This window comes from Zootoca vivipara, chromosome 4, assembly GCF_965207765.1.
Source record: "Zootoca vivipara chromosome 4, rZooViv2.hap1.1, whole genome shotgun sequence".
NCBI lineage: Eukaryota > Metazoa > Chordata > Lepidosauria > Squamata > Lacertidae > Zootoca > Zootoca vivipara.
In genome coordinates, this window is record NC_142587.1 from 4541841 (window position 1) to 4557938 (window position 16098).

The 16098-nt window shown below is 44.3% G+C and overlaps 1 long non-coding RNA gene across 1 annotated transcript; it reads left to right on the top strand.

The window, feature by feature from the left end:
* Positions 1 to 11804: 11804 nt before the first annotated feature.
* LOC148685832 (uncharacterized) lies at positions 11805 to 15881 on the top strand. Its single transcript, XR_015949826.1, has 3 exons — positions 11805 to 12013; positions 12509 to 12947; positions 15668 to 15881. It is a non-coding gene; the product is annotated as an uncharacterized LOC148685832 (long non-coding RNA).
* Positions 15882 to 16098: the final 217 nt, after the last annotated feature.

The window sequence follows — 16098 nt, forward strand, 5'->3', positions numbered from 1 at the left end:
GAGGCTCCAATACTTTGGCCACCTCATGAGAAGAGAAGACTCCCTGGAAAAGACGCTATTGTTGAGAAAGATTGAGGGCACAAGGAGAAGGGGATGACGAAGGACGAGATGGTTGGACAGTGTTTTCGAAGCTACGAGCATGAGTTTGACCAAACTGCGGGAGGTAGTGGAAGACAGGAGTGCCTGGAGTGCTATGGTCCATGGGGTCACAAAGAGTCGGACACAACTAAACAACAACAACATGACCTGGTGTGCGATGTGGGTGTTGTTAAACCATTTGGGAACAAGGACCAAAGACATATCAAAGTGTGTGTAACCAGCCACTTGCCAAGAAAACCCAACACAATCATTCTGACTTCAAAAGAAAAAAACAAAAGCAAAGTGAAAGGCTAAGTCAAGAGAGTCAAATCATTTCAAAATGCTTGGAAGTTGATTAAAACCACAATATTAAAAGCTCAGCTGGAATGTTTGCTGCGTATCACAGAGGGAGTGTTGCGACTACTCTAAAGTAACGACTCTCCAAACCATTGCCTTTTCATGCTTTTATTGTGTGCAGGCTATTTACAGTGCTAGAGCTGTACAGGGTACATGTTCTCAGTCTGACCCAGAACCCTGGAGTGACGCTTCCCGCGTTTTCTTCCAACATAAGAGTCTGGGCACCCCAAATCTCCTTCCGCGTTTCCTCCTGCGTAATTCCGGAACCAGAGGGGAAAAGGGTCTCCTTTCCATGTTTTCCTTCTCCCCCTTTCCCCCCGCTCTCTCTTCCTCTCCCACATGCAGCAGAGGCTCTGCTATCCTGCCAGAGCCCTGTCTCCGACTTCCTCTTTCCCCACTGAACTCTTCCCCCTCCCCGCTGGCTCCGCTGCTGGTGGAAGAGCTGCTCCTCAAGATGGGAGGGACCTCTCTGTACTGTTTCCCCCTCACACTGCGCATCAGGAAAAGCACCACCAGAGGCAAGAGGGTGCCAGCAGGGGTGCCTAACAGAGTCAAATATGCTATGCTATTGGAGGCAAGGAGGCGCCTTTTGGAAAATGGGAGTCTTGTCCACACAAGGAGAGCAAAAAGGAACAGAAGCTTTGGCAAAAGAAACGCAAGCAGACAACAAGGGGTAGTAAAAAAGGACTTGAAGAGCACATTGCTAAAAAACATAAAGCTCATAAACAACATGAATTTTAAACACATTAATAGCAGGAGACTGGCTAGGGAGGCAGTTGGACCCTCAGATGACAAGGGTGTCAAATGTGCGCTACAGAAAGATAAGGAGATTGCAGAGAAGCTGAATCTTTCTTCACAGCAGGAGATATAGGGCAGATACATATGCAGGCTGAGGAACTGAGGCAAAGAGTGATGGCACAAGAAGAAGTTCTAGGCTTTAAGAACAAATTGCCAGGTCTGGGTGATGTCTACCTGAAAGTTCTTTGAGAATTCAAATGTGAAATTGTTGGCCTCCCAACAAGAGACCAGCAGGTGTCCCTCACTCCTGGGGAACCAGGCACCCACCAAGTGCACCCTGAAGTTAGGGTTCATTCTAGGGGTCCGAGTGCTCCCAAAGCCCACACTCTTCTGCTGAGCTACACCTTGGATTCTCTCCGTCTGTGAAAGTATTATGAGGATAAACACACATGAAGCCATTTCCCATCAAACCCTAAAGGGAGATCATCACATGTACAGCAAGTTGGAACACACGTATGCCCACAGTATACAATACTTGGCTGCTGTCTCTTTATCTCTGGGTCACCATGAGAACAATGAAGCACATTCTTTTCCTTGCACCATTTCACTTACTGAGACATATATGAATCCCTATAATGGCGGTGAAGGTCATCGTCAAGTATCAGAGACTCACACATTTTTTAGATTTGCCGGAGGGATATTAAACTTCCAAAGAATATTAAACATCCAAACAATTATCCTTGTTAAATGCAAGTTGTATCTTTAGCACAAAAGAAATTACAAGCCTCCAAATCAGCTCTCTGGCATAAATCTGTAGCAGCATTCGATTCTTTCAGGAGAATCTTAACTTTATCAACTCACTAATGGAAAGGCAGCTTCTATTATGCCTTTCTTAGAGCTGCAAAGGCTGAAGGAGGGCAAGCATTGTAGTTATAGGTGATGAAACCTCTCCAGATACATTTTTTTAAAAAAAATATTTTGTGTCAGATATCAAGGAATACTCATGATGAAAGGGATTGCAATAGTAAACCATACCGCGCTGGTGAACGCAAACAACCCGACTTGCTGAGTAATGTGAATGCCCATGTATAAAATCTTTTACACACAGGTCCCACTATCAGAACACTCCCACTATCAGAGCACTCATCTGAAATTTTGGTTATCCGGACACACAAAAATGTACCCAAACTCCATAACATGAAAGATGGATTCATATATCCAAACAGCCAGAGTCATGGAGGGTGGGAGAGATCAGACAAATCATGAATTAGAAAGGTTTCTATAGGAAATAATGGAAATGCTTGCCTATTGAATAATTTCCTGGGAAAGCATTTTGTTCAGAAAGCAAGACCTGCATGTATACTGTACTTTGTTGTTCATTGGTCCCAGGGAATGGTGATACCTTTTCACACACATTATTTCTTCTTCTTCTTCTTCTTCTTCTTCTTCTTCTTCTTCTTCTTCTTCTTCTTCTTCTTCTTCACATTTCTATCTCACCTTTCCTTCAAGGTGGCAAACACGGATCTCCATCCTTTCCATTTTGCCCTCACAACAACCCTGTGAGGTAGGTTAGGCTGTGGGGTACCGACTGGCCCAAGGTCACTGTGAGCTCCATAGCTGAGTGGGGATTTGAACTCTGGTCTTCAAGGTCCTAGCCCAACACTCTAACCAGTGCACCACAAAACAGAGAGCAGGATATCAAAGCTCATAGCAGTACAGTGGTACCTCGGTTTATGAACACAATTGGTTCCGGAAGTCTGTTCATAAACTGAAGCGTTCATAAACTGAAGCGAACTTTCCCATTGAAAGTAATAGAAAGTGGATTAATCCGTTCCAGACAGTCCGCGGAGTAACTGTTCATAAACTGAAGCGAACTTTCCCATTGAAAGTAATGGAAAGTGGATTAATCCGTTCCAGACGGGTCCGCGGAGTACTTAAACTGAAGCGTTCATAAACTGAAACATGGGTGTAATTGGTTCCGGAAGTCTGTTCATAAACTGAAGCGTTCATAAACTGAAGTGAACTTTCCCATTGAAAGTAATGGAAAGTGAATTAATCCGTTCCAGATAGGTCCGCGGCGTTCATAAACCGAAAATTCATAAACCAAGGTGTTCATAAACCGAGGTTCCACTGTAGCTCAAGAATCCAAAAGCATCATACAGCAGGCACATGTTAGAACCAACCAGGATTCAAATAAGGAGCAATGTCCTAAGCAACGGCTCACTTTTTAATGTAGAAGCCTGTCACAGTGGCCGGAGCGGGCTACTTCAGAGTAACGACTCTACACAGCTCTGCATTTTATCTTTTATTGGTGCTGCGTATTTACAGTGCTGAAGGCAATGCTATTTACAAGGACACATCTTCTCAGCTTGAATCAGAACCTCCAAATGGCGTTTGGCGCGTTTTTCTCCAACATAACAACTTTGGTAGACCCATCCTCTTCCCTCTCCGCTTTCTGCGCAATTTCGGAGTTGGGGGGATGGGTCTCCCCCCCTTGCTTGCCCCTTCCTGTGCCACCTGGGACCCTGGCTCCGCTACCTTGTCTGAGCCTCGGACACGACTTCCTGCTTCCCCACTGGAATCGGAACTCTCCCTGCTTTCCCCTGCGCTCGGGGATGGGCTTGAACTCAGGAGGGGAGGGACTTCGCGATATCCCCTGTCCCTCACAAAGCCCAAAGGCCAAATCAAAGTGGGGGGCTTCAGAGGTTTTCTGGGCTTGTCCAAGGTGTAACAAGGTGCCCCAGGTTGAAGCAGGATCTCCCTCAAAGCACTTCTTGGTGCCTTGATGTCTCAGACAGCAAAAACATTGCAGATGTTGCAATGTGAAAAGCAAAATGAGTGTCTCTAAGCTGACAATATAAAGAAAATGCCAGAGTGGTGGTAAGAGAGGGCAAAGGTCAGTGTGGGGGACGGGAGCCAAGAGAGCCTCATTGGGGCAGGCAGGTCAAGACTGTAATCAGCGGGAATGATTTACCCCAAACCTTTAAAAATCCCAGTGCTATGGGAGGGTATTTGACAGATATCAAATTGTGTTTTGGTCTCATGCTTCTTGCTCTTTGTCTTTGAAGGGCAGCAGTGTTAAAAAGTTCTGCTGGAGGCTTTTGCTGGACACATCATTTCAGCCTAGTTCCTTATTCATGTCCCCCTTTTCTTCCAAATTACAACTCTTATTCATTTACTCATTTGGGTTTAGCTCTGCTTTGTTTTTTTCTCTTTTGCTTGGGTCTGTCTAAGGGAACCATCCTCCACACAAGAAGCTGGCATGAAAAAAGCTCAGCGTGAATTAAACTGGCATAACATTTCACTTGATCCAAGCTGTTCAGCAGCTGGGCTACTGCTTCCTGAGCCTACCGAGGGCTAGCAGAGTGAAAGTGAGCCTTTATGAATTACACCACCTTTTTGAAGAAGTGTGCATGCACACGAAAGCTCATACCAAAATAAAAACTTAGTTGGTCTTTAAGGTGCTACTGAAGGAATTTTTTTATTTTACTTCGATCCAGACCAACACGGCTACCTACCTGTAACCACCTTTTTGGTTGTCGGAATTTACACTGAATTGTCAAGTCAGATGACAAAGCTGAACAGGCACAGGAGCCATCCTGCTATGTCATGCCACATAATGCCATTTTTCAGGGCTTACACTGGCTTGAGATTTGTCAGGCTTTAACATAAGTCAGCTGGGATGGAAGGGAAGAGGTACACTGGCATATCTCTGGAAGAGCTGATCCTGAATGAGTTAAGCTGGTTTACTCTGGATGTGTCAAGAACCTCCTGGCTCAGCCAGAGATCCACTGGATTCTAACCATCCACACACAGTGCATCTTGCTATTGGATTGTTCCCTAAGTGTAGCTTATTTGTTCTCATTAGAGCCACTGAATAGAATAGTTTAAAATTGTTCTTTAGAATAGTTCTGAGCATACCCATTAACTCCCGGATTGAAAAATACAGGATCAGCAGTGGCGCAGCACCGGAAGTCGCTTCTATGTGTAGAAGCTACTTCCGGTGCCAGCGCTGCCCGATTTCTGGTGCCCAGACATGGGCAGAGCAGCACCTGAAATCGGTTCTGCGCATGTCCAGACATGCACAGAAGGAGCCTCCCTGGCCAGCAGGAGCTGCTTTGAAAATCTGGGGGAATTACAGGATACTTCGCCATTCGGGATAACAGCGGGAAATGTCTTTAAAAACAGGGGTTTCCCGTGAAAAACGGGAGACTTGGCAGCTATGGTTCTAAGTTTATAGTCTCCTTTACACCGTCTCAAGCTATTTTCAGGTAGGTAGCCATGTTGGTCTGCTGTAGTAAAAAAAGAAAATAAAATAAAATCCCTCCAGTAGCAGCTTAGAGACCAACTAAATTTGTCATTGGTATGAGATTTCGTGGACATGCACACTTCTTCAGATGGTATCACACTTCTTGGTATCTGAAGACGTGTGCATGCACACGAAAGCTCATACCAATGACAAACTTAGTTGGTCTCTAAGGTGCTACTGGAAGGTAATTTTTTTATTTTGTTTCAAGCTATTTTGTTATGTTATTAATTTATCTGCCGGTGTGCCTTATTAATTATTGTACAATTTTTGTGTGTGTCTATTTCACTCACAATTGTATGTTACTGGGCTTCAGTGCTAATGTGTGCACAGGTGCTCACTGTTGTAAGCAGGAGAGTATCACACAATACAATCACTCCCTATGGCAATTTCAATTTAGGCTCCCCTCTTTCCCATTGCCAAAAATAGGAGGTTTTGCCCCAGTGAAAATACTGTAGCACAGCAGAGACAAAGATTTGAGCCCCACACCCTGCTAGAGCCCCGTTTCTAGTTGGGGGCCTTGCACCTAGACATCACTAATTGCATCACAACTAGTTTGACCCTCTGTGATTCATGTTGTTCCGAAGTGACTCAAAACTGACATCAAAATTATGTGGCATCTCATCACTTAGCCATTGAGTATTGAAACTTTAAAGCCCTCTTCACTTTGAAAATCTTGACAACACTGCCTGGAATCGTTACGACAACTGAATGACTATACATTAAGGGGATTACATTTTTTAATGTTTCCAGTGGCAACATTTTAATCAAGTAAATCACTTCTTGTATAGAAAGTAGATGGAAGGTTACTTAGAAGTTCTAATAGACTGCTAATCTTCATAACTGCTTAAGAACTTGGACAATTAAATACCTCAGAATATTAGTATCCTGGGGCTGTGTACAGACAATAGCTTTTCATAGACTTGAAGGAGATATAATGCAGCATTGCTCATGGTATACATTTATTTTACCCATCCTTTGCCAGTGTTTGTCAAACTGGTGCTCCAAAATTCTGCAAAACCTCTTCGATAGCAAACATCTGATAACAGAGGCAAAGTAACACCATTCAAACGTTTCATTGAACATGTGGGATGGGGAGTCAGATCACTTGTGTTGTTCCCAATCCCAGACACAAATATGTTCAGCTTAACATGGGCATCAGGTGGCGCTGTGGGTTAAACCACTGAGCCTAGGGCTTGCTGATCAGAAGGTCGGCGGTTCGAATCCCTGTGACGGGGTGAGCTCCCGTTGCTTGGTCCCAGCTCCTGCCAACCTAGCAGTTCGAAAGCACGTCAAAATACAAGTAGATAAATAGGAACCGCTACAGCGGGAAGGTAAACGCCGTTTCCACGTGCTGCTCTGGTTTGCCAGAAGCGGCTTTGTCATGCTGGCCACATGACCTGGAAGCTATACGCCGGCTCCCTCGGCCAATAATGCAAGATGAGCGCGCAACCCCAGAGTCGGTCACGACTGGACCTAATGGTCAGGGGTCCCTTTACCTTTAACATGGGCATAGTTTATATGTGTATACAACCATACATGGGATCTTTGCTTTTCCAAGGTTCTTGATTGTACATAAAGAATTTGTTCCATTGTACGAATAAATGCACGTAAATAGAACAAACGGAGGTTGGAAATAGAGATGGCAAGTGTGTGATCCCATTCCCCCTACCCTCAGGGCATCGAAGAGCAATTATTCCTCCAGAGATACCATGGGAAGCCTCCTCTGCAAGTGATCACTTTAGGCTCCCAGGGCCCTTTTTAGTTACCAGTAATCTATTGAGCTTTGTTTTTGGCATATTAGTGTCCACAATTAGCATGAATTGCTGCCATGATGGGACCAAAAAACTCTACACCACAGACGATTATATCACCAGCACACAGCAGTGCTGCCTAGATCATAGCAGTATCAGAGCAGGTGAAGGATCTTAGAAAAGGGATCAAAAATGAAACAGGGGCCCCGGGAAATAAGGTTGGAAGCTGGCAATGAAGGGCAGAGCAGAAGGATAGAGTGGCTTTTCTGAAAGGGAAAGGAAAGACAATGTTCATGGTGCAACTCTGCAGAGCTAAGAAGAGCTGAAATTCAAAGAGTAATCTGATAACAAAAACAGCTAAATCTTTGGCTGCAAGGCTCTGGAAGAAATATGAAAGACAGCAAAAAGTCTGGTACCCATGAAACATGTCTTAAGCCTGGGATTGGGATCCTGTGTCTTCCAGGTGGTGCTGGCCTCCCCCAGCCACTGCCTCATGGCATGGTCAGGGATAGGGGGAGTTGTAGTCCACACCAAGAGCATCTGGGGGGGGGGCACAGTTCCCTACTCCTGTCCTAAGGAGAACTGTGGTGCCCCATGTTGCACGTTCAGAAAAGTGATGGCATTCCTACGATAGTTGGACAACTGGGCACTCTTGGGGGGGGGGGGAACCCCATGTACTACATTATCAGTCAGCCTGCTCCCTTCAACAAGCTCCTCAAATACCAATTAGGCAAGCACCAGCTTGCTTCAAGGGAGTAAAAACTGAATTACTCACATTGTGTTTCTGGCTGATAGCAGAGTGTCCAGGTTTCTAAAACAATAACAAATTCTGCCACATCCCTCTGTGAAAGAATTATAGACATGGATACTAGACAGGATGAGTGTTCCAGGACTTATAAGCTAGCCCCACCGGATGCTCACATCAATTATTCGTCTGGCTAGGTTTAATGGAGCTCAGAAATAAATTTCATGAACAGAATGTGTGCAGGATCTCCTTCCAGATTTTTAGTATGTTTTGTCTGCTATGATTTGACAAGAAAGCAAGAATTAGCAAGTTACAGATGAAACCAGACTCTTTTAACCTATAATTTCATTTTATCTATTTTTTCTTGAGTTGCACTGAGGCTCGTGTACATTTTTTATAGCTAGAGAGAGTGAGTTTACACCAGAGGTTGTCAACTTTGGACCCTCAAGGCCCATTTGAGACAGCTGACAATTACTGCTTCACAAAATAGTGGTGAAGGGGCAGAGCCAGTCGCTTAGGGGTCGTCCACACTTCTGCTTGTCCCATGCCTAGAAAGCACAGGTCCAAGTAGTTTTCCCCTTGCTCTACTCCTTTCTCAGGGAAAAGCCACTCTTTAGCTCTAAATCAGAGCTAAATCTAAATCCATGGAAAACCTGATTGCTGTTTGCTCCGATTGTGTGGTAAAGAGCTGTTTTTCCAGCAGGAGAAGAGGAAGTATGGATAAACCATAAATGGTGGCAGATGGAGACGGAGTTTTGGCATAACCAGCTTGCAATTACTGGTATCTCTATTGATATCTAATCCATCTTTGGCAACTGCTAAATTCTTTGCAACAGCATTTTATTTGTGGTAAGGAGTTCATCTTTTCTCAAGCTAACTACAAGCATTTGCTCTGAAGGTCTTGTGAAAGCCTTGCCAGTTTAATCAGAATTTTTTCTTTCTTTCATATTTTCCCGTTGCCTCCCTCAAATGCCTCACAAAGTATGTGTATACATTTCCTGTAATTTCCCTCTTTGAGAAATACTGATTCACACTGTTTCAAATTGTTTCCATTTATAAGCTTGTCCACACACAACATGCATGACAGCAAAGCACACTTTAAAAAGGAAAATATAACAAACCTTTAAACCTTAGCAAAAATAAACACACCAAATATTCTCACTTTGAGTCAGAACAGTAAACCACACTTCTTTGTTAACTCTGTTTTTTTCTGTTTTCCCTTTGCTTTTGTTTAAACCAATTCACAAACCAGGAACATATTGACCACTAATAATGAACCATTTGTCATAGCCATTACTACAAATTTATTGTGCTACTTTTGTGATATACAAATAGCATGTGGAGTTTATTTAAATCATTTATTATTCCTATGATCCTTGTTTATAAACCCCAATGCAAGTTATTCAAAGGAAGGAAGGAAGGAAGGAAGGAAGGAAGGAAGGAAGGAAGGAAGGAAGGAAAACAAGAAAACAGTATACTACACATGACTGATTCACTTTTCTTTTTGTCTTTAGGAGCTGCAAAATGCATCTGCATATGGCCAGCAGGTAGCAGGCAGGGCAGCTCTAGGAGGCTGAAGTCACCTTTGTTTTCAGGGGAGCAGCCCCCTCAATCTCGAGGCTGCAGGTCCAGTGGCTCCTCCTAGGCGCGCAGCCTCCTCCATCATGGGCTCTCTGGGCCCGCCCAATCTTGGAGGCAACCTAGTGCCTCTGCCATTCATTATAGTCATGGAAACTCTGGCCAACCTGATTTGTCAAAGCACCAAGATGGAGGGGATATCTGAAAATGGTGGAGAATGTGTTCTCATTTTATTTGAATATGATATTCTGCTCTGTCTTACCTGAGATTCAAGCTGTGTTGGAGTCCTTTCACACTGCAAATAGTCTGGAGGTTAATTATCACAAATCCATTACGCTATGTAGGTATGCCTCTGGATGATCAGCTTATGAGCTCATTCTGCAACCAAAAATGCCCAACAACGTAAGAGGAGAAATTATTATCTATTAGTAAAGGAAGTTAAGGCTGATTTTACACAAATGGGGCTCTTTAGATCCCTCTTGGTTGGGGAGAACCTCTGCAGTAAGAATGACACTCTATTGCCCAGGTTTTTATTTTTCTTCCATTTGCTTCCCAGTTGGGTTAGGTGGGAAATGACATTATCAATGGCAAAAGCTCCCCCATAGCCTTCAACCACATTTAAAAGGGGATTGGATGTTAATCAGCCAAAGAAGAACATTTCTGCCTGGTGCCTAGAGGTGTACAATGAAGGCGCCAATCGAGCCTCTCTGGGGAGAGCATTGCACAAGCAGGGAGCCTTTGCAGAAAAGGCCCGTTCTCATGTTGCTACCCTTCAGACCTCTCGTGGAGGAGGCACATGAAGCAGTAGGGCCTCAAAGCTCTCATCACTGGTTGTGTTTGATGGTGAGACTGTCACTCTCCATGTAGCAGAGGTTGGCCAGGTGGGCGGGGACACACGCACCCCTTCACATATTAGTGTACACAGTTGCCAGAGGGCCTGTGGCTCAAACTCCACATTATAGGAACACCATGTTTCGTTGCTTCACAGATACGTTTCCGAGCACAATTCAGAGTGTTGGTGCTGACCTTTAAAGCCCCAAATGTCCTCGGCCCAGTATACCTGAAGAAGCCTCTTCACCCCCATCGTTCAACCCAGACACTGAGGTCCAGCACCGAGGGCCTTCTGGCGGTTCCCTCCCTGTGAGAAGTGAGGTTACAGGGAACAAGGCAGAGGGCCTTCTCGGTAGTGGCACCCGCCCAGTGGAATGCCCTCCCATCAGATGTCAAAGAAATAAACAACTATATGACATTTAGAAGACATCTGAAGGCAACCCTGTTTAGGTAAGTTTTTAATGATTGATGTTTTAATGTATTTTTAATCTTTTGTTGGAAGCCGCCCAGAGTGTCTGGGAAAACCCAGCCAGATGGGCAGGATAGAAATAATAATAAAATTGTTGTTGTTGTTGTTGTTGTTAACAGAAAAACCAGTTGAACATGTGGGTGGAGGAAGAATTACAGGAGAGGAGAAAAACTGTGTAACCCTTTGTCTTCTGGTCATTTTTCACCTTTCCCCAAGCATTTTGACTCACATGTGGAAATGTAGAATTCCTTTATGTTTCCCTGTGGTTGGGGCAGGGAAGAACAGTTTCATAGAGAGCAATTCTGAACTGGAAAAGGACAGGAGGAGAACAAATTAAGCAACTGCCATGGCTCCTTCTACTCAAACACAGTCAGACTGATTGTGCTTTAAAATGTCAAGGAAAGAAACTCTCTGTAAAATGTGACTTAAGACTTTCTCAGTGGTAGCCCTGGGCCTCTCAGAAGAACTGTCTCTCAGAGAAAGCCCATCAGAGCACAGGGTGTTGAGCCTGACTGCTTTTAATCTCTTGCTGTGGGAAGGGATTCTCCTTTGTCTGACTAGCTTGTCGTTGCATTTCAATTGTTCAATTGTTCCAATTGTTTCAAATGTTGCTGTGAGCAGCCTCAAGCCTAGGAGAGGCAGGCAGGGCAGAAACGTTTTGAATACATTTTGCACTTGCATGGTGCATGTGTGTTGTTTGTGTTTGGGGTTGTTTTCCAGACAACAAAAAGGTATGTGAGATTCAGTTCAGGTATTGCCTTCCGTTTGTTCACAAAAGGATGTTGCCCACAATGCAGATGAAGCATCATTCATACTTTAATCTGGTGGGAGATCATCTACACTGCAGCCGAGGCAAAAATCTGTGATTTCCCCCTCTGCATTTTAAAACTGTCAGTTTGGGCAGGCAGTGAGTCAGAGCAAGGGAGTGTGGAGGTGTTTTCTCCTCTGGTCCTTTTTCAGTTTGAAAAATCAGACTCTTCAAGCTGCTTTTTCACCCCAAGCTACAGAAAACCTATGGAGAGCCCATATTTTTTCCTTCTGTGAGGTGAAGAAGCATATTGAGGAGGAGGAAGTGTTTTGTGCTGAAGAACCCCGAGATGAATGAAGTATGAATTCTCCATATACCCTTTCTCTATTTCAACTGATAGTCTGCCCAGGTAAAGTTTGTTTTTGTTTTGTTTTTGTTTTTTTAAAAAAAGAACTGAAGGGGGGGGACCAATATAACATGTAGCTGGAGCCCAAAACTGAATGGTGGGCCCATTCTTGAGGGGCAGGCTCTAGATTGAATGTGTTTTAGGACACTCCAATGCTGAACTTCAGTCACCAAATGTAATTTAAGAAGCTCCATGACAATTACTCATGAGACGGGGCACGTGGTTTAACAGCAGTTAACACCACATCTTTCTTCATAGACTTTGCTTCGTTCTCCTGCTGAGCATCACCAAGGAGCAGAAGTATTATAACTGCCTACAAATATCTGAAACATTATTTTGTCTTTGTGAAAACTTTCTATATTTTAACTTGGTAAAGCCATTCCTATCGGCATCATTAAACAATTGTATTTAACTGGGAAATGTTTGCTACTGATTGGGGAGCACAGACTGATTTTCATTCTGTTGCGTTGCCTTCCCTTCCCCTTTCTGCCTTTCCAGCTCTTTGTATCCAGGTTATAAAGGATCAAGAGTAAGAATAATGAATGGTCAAAAATCCAGCTGTAAGACGGCTGTGAAAGATGGGTGTGTATCTGGAGTAATGACCTTTAAAAGCAGACAGATACAAATGGGCGGCCAGGTTCTATTCAGCCTTTCACATACAATTTTTTTATGGTCTCAGTGGGATTTCTGTTGTCAGCAGTACGAGGAAGAATATGCCTGAACTCTCTGCTTAATGACCAACTGAAGGGGAAGAGCTGAAGCTGAAACAGTCAGAATCACACACAATGGCAGCCCTGTAAAAGGATCTCATATATGCAACATTCAGGTGTAATTTTTTTAAGTGCATGTGCTATTTTCCATTATCCTTGGTTGGAATCACACATATCTTGAAGGGCGAAATAAATGATCTAACTTCAAAGCATGTGGATATCTCCAGGTAATTACTGAATGTTTAATTTAGCAGTTGATGAATTGTATTGTTGGTTTTGTTGCATGTCACATCCGGTGCTTTGGGGGAAAGCAGAAGCAACTCATAAATACTGTCGCAGATACTGGCTGACCATCCGTTGTTAATCTGACCACTTGGTAATCAGAAAAGATTAACTGATATTTCAAATCAGAACCAGCAAAGGCAGTGAAGGTCCTGTGTGAGTGCCTGGAGGCGGTTGGAGGTTGGATGGCGGCTAACAGATTGAGGTTGAATCCTGACAAGACAGAAGTACTCTTTGTGGGGGACAGGAGGTGGGCAGGTGTGGAGGATTCCCTGGTCCTGAATGGGGTAACTGTGCCCCTGAAGGACCAGGTGCGCAGCCTGGGAGTCATTTTGGACTCACAGCTGTCCATGGAGGTGCAGGTTAATTCTGTATCCAGGGCATCTGTTTATCAGCTCCATTTGGTACGCAGGCTGAGACCCTACCTGCCCGTGGACTGTCTCACCAAAGTGGTGCATGTCTAGTTATCTCTCGCTTGGACTACTGCAATGTGGGGCTACTTTGAAGGTGACCCGGAAACTACAATTAATCCAGAATGCAGCAGCTAGACTGGTGACTGGGAGCAGCTACCGAGACCACATAACACCAGTCTTGAAAGACCTACATTGGCTCCCAGTACGTTTCCGAGCACAATTCAAAGTGTTGGTGCTGACCTTTAAAGCCCTAAACGGCCTCGGTCCAGTATATCTGAAGGAGCGTCTCCACTTCCATCGCTCTGCGAGGTCCAGTGCCGAGGGCCTTCTGGCAGTTCCCTCGCTGTGAGAAGCCAAGTTACAGGGAACCAAGCAGGGGGCCTTTTCGGTAGTGGCACCCGCCCTGTGGAACGCCCTCCCACCAGATGTCAAAAAGAAAAATAACTACCAGACTTTTAGAGGACATCTGAAGGCAGCCCTGTTTAGGGAGGCTTTTAATGTTTAATCGATTTATTTTATTTTATTTTTCTGTTGGAAGCCGCCCAGAGTGGCTGGGGAAACCCGGCCAGATGGGCAGGGTATAAATTATTATTATTATTATTATTATTATTATTATTATTATTATTCACTGTGAGTTAAGAACAGGAGATGTCCTCCAGATAGCTGGGAATTTTCCACCAGATTTTGGACTATAATTCCCAGAAGAATTCTGTAGCAAGTAGCAGGGACAAAAAACCCAATTTGGAACCAGTTTGGAAAAGCGGAGAAAGAGAAAGAGTATACAGAGAGGTTTGGCTGAATCATCCTTGAAGTATAGATGTCATCTCTGGGGAGTTCCTATGGGGGGAAAGGTTGTACTGTCTGCTGAAGGTTTACATTTACTATAAGTGTGTGCAAAGGCCCCAAGATTCACCTGGTATCTGTGCATTTAAATAAAAAAAGGATTAAAATTTATCTATAATGTATTGGGGTGTGGGGAGCCTGGGTTTGTCTTCTTAGCTAGCCTTCAAATAATTAGGAGGCAGCCCACTGGTGAATTCCCAGATCTCTCTCCACAAAAGGTGGTGAGTCGCAAGCTCCTTGCATGCCACCTAAAACACACTCTGGCCCTCGCAGGAACAGCTCTCCCATCCCCCCTCAAGCTGTATCCACTGCTGGCACTCCTGGCTCAGACAGAGGTGGGCAACCTGCTCTGCTTGGGGGCGCAGATCACAGCTCGTTGGAAGATGTGCAGAAGCAGCCGCCACCCGCTTGCCATGCTGCTGAATCTAGAGCCTTGCTGCAGCTGACATTAGGATGTGCCCGGTCCTCTGGATGCCTCTGGGGGGGCACTTTGTAAATAATAAAAGTGAAATTCTTTAACACTGCCTATGGGCTTCTAGGAATCAGGCTAGTGGAGAGACAGAGATGTACTATACATATAAATTTAGGAAAGAAACACCTCCCCCCCCAACCTTTGCAGGCTAAGCACAGCACAGACATCACCCAACCCAAAAGGGGTATCTCCCTTACACCAGATGCATGCTACATCTGAACTCGGAAATATTACACTCAGAAGGGGATGCACACTCGATTTGGCAGGTTTTAAGAACACTTAAAAACAAAATAATCTGGATGGATTGGGGAAATCTGCAATCAAAGCAACATGCTAGGCTAGGCACAGCTGCCCAAAGTGTCTCAGGGTAGGTTTGAACTACCGGTAGCTGAATCCATCTCAGAGGGTTCTAGGAAATTGGCTCCTGCAGACTCTGCACCCATGACTTATCCACCCCAAGTAGCTTTAATTACTCAGAAGCACCCCGTACTTTGAGCAATGAACTCCCCTGGGAGGAAACCATCAAAATCACCCTTGCCCTGAATTAAACATCTCCCTGAGCATGCATGTCTATCCCTTCCCAACATTCAAATCTACGGTACCCACATCATAAATCAGACACAGAGCAACTTGGGCCACAATAAGGAAATTTTGCCCAGGGTATGACTATTTTCCACCTTCCCATTTTGACTCTCTGGCACCCTATCTGCATAACCTAGCAATTCTAAAACATAGGCACGCTTTTACTCTCACAAATTTGAATGCATTGCCCTCAGCTGTACTCAAGGGACGATTCCAACAGATTCCACACAAAAAACGCTTATGCCCCTATGGAGATTGCAGTACCAAATTGGTGGTGCATGCCCTTCTGGCTTGCACTCTTTATAAAAAAACTTGAGGAATGAGATTATCACCCCTCTTTTATTGTCCATTCCAGGTCGCCCAGCCACTGCCACAGTGTCCTTTCTCTTGACAGGACAGGATGAGCAGGTGACGGCAAAGGTTGCAAGGTTTTTAGCTGGGGCAATCAGAACAAGATCCAATATTTGACTACCGGTACTGATTCAAAACCCTAAAATGTATTTTATATAATTGACTTTTTATTCCTATTCTTTGTATATTGTATTGTTGACGCAAATAAAGATTCAATCTCTCAATCAGACACAGAGATTATTTTTAACAAACCTTTGTTGCTTGCATGCAGTTGACCATATGAAGATTTCTTGGGGCATTTGGGTAGTTGTGGTGTACCTAGGTTTCTGGAAAATTGGAGCTGCCTCAAAGGCTGTTTCCTCTGCCACTCCTAGTCAGAATATCTTGTCCTGCCCAGAACACAAATAATAAACTGAGCCTGAGTTGAAACCATGG